The sequence below is a fragment of the Equus caballus genome, chromosome 16, assembly GCF_041296265.1.
Source record: "Equus caballus isolate H_3958 breed thoroughbred chromosome 16, TB-T2T, whole genome shotgun sequence".
NCBI classification, from domain to species: Eukaryota; Metazoa; Chordata; class Mammalia; order Perissodactyla; family Equidae; genus Equus; species Equus caballus.
In genome coordinates, this window is record NC_091699.1 from 84211005 (window position 1) to 84215342 (window position 4338).

Here is a 4338-nt window from a genome sequence, read left to right on the forward strand (position 1 = left end):
TTGGAACAGCTTCTGCTCTTTTCTCCTAAGCTTTGGGAAGTGGAGGTGGGAGGCTTAGCACCTCAAAGCCGAGCGCCTCTTCCTGGGGTGTTTCTGTTTGCAGGATCTGTGTCTGCTCAGCAGCAGCCTGGCTGCCTGGAGGCCAACCAGGTCTGATCCAGCCCAGGTAGTGGTTTCTGCAAGATGGGAAGCCTGAATAAAATGGGATTCCCAGCACAGCCAGGCATGCAGCATGGGACCAAGGACCAAGTGTATCCTGTCTGACCTTGTGTGTACCAGCCTGAAGTGTCTGACGTCATTGGCCTGCCCCTGAGCTAGTAAAGCAAGAGAGCCAATGGCTGTCCTCTTGATCATGTCAAGGGCTGCGCTTGCCAGCTCAGTTAGCCGTACTCACTGAGGCTGCATTGGGCTGTGGAACCAACATGAGCTATAGTCAGAACAGCCCAGCCACACCACTTCCCAGGCCACACCACTTCCCAGCCGCATTAGCTTGAACAAAGCACTTAGACTTTCTGAATCTCAGTTTCCTTGTCTATAGAATAGGGACATTAAGAATAATGGAATACTATGTACTGGGGGGATTTGGGGAGATAAGGCAGAAAAAAAAAAAGAATAATGGAATAATGCAAGTAAAGGACCTGTTTAAATGGCAAACACGCAACTTGCACAACTTTAAGACAAACAGGGCATTGGCTTATGTAACTAGGATATCTGAGGCTAAGATTGGCTTCAGGCACAGCTGGATCAAGGGATATGATCAAGACTACCTTTTTCTGCCCTCTTCTCAGTTTTGCTTTCCTCTCTGTTGGTTTGCTTCTCAGGCAAGTTGTCCCCACAGGATAGTGATGGCTGCTCATATTTCTAGGCATATGCCATCCTTCAGCTAGGGAATCTTGCCAAAAGGAGGCATCTCTTTCCTGATATCTGTAAGGGAAAAAAATCCTGATAAAACTCTTTGGATTATTTGATTCATGGCTCCATCCCTGAACCCCTTGCTATAGCGAGAGCAGTGGCATTTAGCTTGGCCAAGCCTGGGTCCCACAGTCAAACATGGAGATTTGTCATATGCCACAAAGACTGTATCCTAAGGACCCAGAGCTTAGAAGTAAGGAAAACTCATTGCTTTGCCTAATTTTTTACCCCTTTGGTTAAACCTGAACTCCAAAAAAAGCTTCAGGGGTACAACCTCAGAACCTCTCTGACTGGTTACCAAACAGCATAGTATTTATAGTACAGAGAGGAAGGACCTGAGAGATTACGCTGGTTCTCACAGAAAACTGATATTTAAAACCTAAAAATGGTAAAACCTTTACATTCAATTATTTTTCTTTTTTGAGGAAGATTAGCCCTGAGCTAACATCTGCTGCCATTCCTCCTCTTTTTGCTGAGGAAGATTGGCCCTGGGCTAACATCTATGCCCATCTTCCTCTACTTTTTATACGTGAGGCGCCTACCACAGCATGGCTTTTGCCAAGCAGTGCCATGTCTGCACCCAGGATCTGAACCAGCGAACCCTGGGCTGCCGAGAAGCGGAACGTGCAAACTTAACCACTGCGCCACTGGGCTGGCCCCTTACATTCACTTTTAAATGAGTAGGATTATAAAACTGGTTAGTAGAAAACTGTTTTCAATTATTTAATTTTGAGCTATTCAAATTTAAATTTCCTAAGATTAGGGGCATTTTGAAGACCCCTGTGCAAAGACAGAAATGGAGGAATCAAGTCATAATGTACATGCTCAAAAGACGACTCACCACCATTACCCATAAAATCCCTGGGGAGTCCCGAGGAGCTAGCCACTGAGTGTTTCACTGTCAGCCATCTTGAGGTCCAAAAGAAAGGGGTTTAATCAACGTCTCCGTAGGATGCCCAATTCTTTTACCTTTTTCTTGGGTGATATTCAGCCCCATCCTGCCTCCACAGGACATTGCCCAGGGTCAACTACTGCAATGGCCACAATTTTTGCCAGAGTGCCTGGCATCTCAGAGTTGATTCACTCCACTGGGGAGAGCACTGCACTTGGAATCAGAAACCTGAACTTCTGCTCCAGACTCCACTCGAAGGATCAATTATAATAATTTACCAATGTGTTTTCCTTATTTTGTTTCTTGATCGAGTCCTTGTGATCAGCAGTACTGCTTTTAGAGCTTTACGTACTGGATCTCTAATCCTCCAGCAATCCTGGTCTCACCCACTGACCTCCAACCTGTGACTAGTGTGAGTGGCCCAAAGCTCCCAGACACTTGCCAGGACCACACCTCCCCCCCCAACACACACACACTCTCATACACACACAAATGCACACTCACAGATACTCATGCACACTCAAACACCCAGTTATATTTCTAGGTCCTCAGCAGGGACCATAAGTTCTTTGATTTTTCAATTCTTAAGCATTTGCAAATGCCTCAGACCTGCTTTTGAACTATTCCATTCCTCCACCTGAAGCTAGGCTTATTTTTCACATCTCCCAATCCACAGTTAGAAAGAAAGAGATTATTCTCTTCCTAACAGCCCAAATTAATAATAAAGGAGCAGGAGAGGTATTAGGAGTTGAGGATAAACAGAGTTTCCTTTTGGTTTAATATTAAGTGCAAGTGTAGGGGAGGAAGACATTTCCTCTACCCAGTCTACGTCCTTCTGGCTGGACTACAAATTAAATTGACATGAGACAGAATAACAAAAGAAAATTAAACAAAGCTTTGTGACATGTATGCATGGGAGAGACTCAGAAAAACTGAGCAGCTCACCAAAACGGTGACGGTTCTCTTCTTAAATATCATCTTCAGCTAAAAGCAAAGGAAGATGTTGGGGGTGGGGGAGTCAGTTATGGGAGATTACCAGAAAAGCACAGTAAACAAGAGTAAGGTAGGTATGCAGATTTAAGTCCTCACCTTCCGCATTGATTGGAGTTTTTAAAGATAAGGTCATCCCCCCTTCTTCCTGGTACAGAGAGGGAGACACCTTTACAGATGGAGATTTCCTTTACAAATGTAAATGTCTCTTACATAGGGTAACTTCTACTTTTCAGAGTTTCTCTCATGTCTGCAGTGTTTAAAAGTAACCAGCCCAAAATAATCCTCATGCCAAAGAGACATACCTTAGGGTGGCCAATTCCAGTCCCCCATACAAGATACTACACTGTGGAGACAAAATATCACTAAAATGCTTCAGCTGTATGCAAATCCCATTCTGGAACAAAAGTGTTTAATTCTGATGTGAAAACAAAAGGGTCTCACAGTGATGGGTTTTAGTCTGCACACCACCACAATACTCAAGACTAAATGCAGCTACTACCTAATGACCAAGTAAGATGAAATCTCTCAGCCACCCCTTCTATAGACAGTTGCTAAAAGAACCCAGAGACTTCCTCAGAGAACCTTCCAGGGAGATTTGGGTCTTGCTTGGAGAAAAGGAACATAAGTCCCTTCCATAGAAAATATCATATTTTGCCCTATCTTTAACTTATATTTTGGGGGAAAGTAAAGATAAAGTTATATCTAATATAAGAGAAGGCTAAAAATATTTGTCCTTTCATCCAGCAATTTCCCTGTTTTGAACTTCCCCTAAGGAAATAATCATAAATATTTATGCCCAAAGAAATGTTGATGCAAATTACCAATAATCGTTCTCTAGATAGGAGAGAGAGGGTGGTTTTACTGGAGCCAAGCTGAGGATCATAACCCAGGCAGGCGGTCTCCACAAACCAAGAAAGCATTCCAGAGAAGCATGGTTTTCAGGACAGTTTTATACCTTTTTAGAACAAAGAACACACATCAAACATGCCCGGGATACATATTCATCAAAGTTTCAAGGATATAGGCAGTTGAAAATCAGCAGGTCAACATGACCCTCATGTCTGGGAAAGGGAACTTATCTTTAGGAGTACTGACAGCACGTTTACCGATACTGGTGGGCGTTACCCATACTGGCGTCGCAGGCGGGGAAGTCTGCATTCTTTTCTCCAAAGCATGAATTCTTTACTTTAATGGCTAAAGCAGACGTACAGTGTGTGTGTGAAGGCTGGAAGTCAGGCTTCCTTAGTTCAAGTCGAATCAGTTTTGGACCAGAATAGCTACCCCATATACCTCAATATGTGAAAATCTCTTGTCAGATATCTCAATTGTTTAAAATAGTGAAATTGGATCAATCTAAAATCCAACTAAAGGAAGACTTAAATCAATCATAGTTTATACATAAGTAAACTAATATACAGCCATTAAATTATTCAGATATTTTTAGATATTAATCCTTTTAAATAGTACATTGAAAAATGCCCCGGAAAGAAATACATTCCAAAATATTTTTAAAGTGGTTGCTTCTGGTTGGAGACATAATG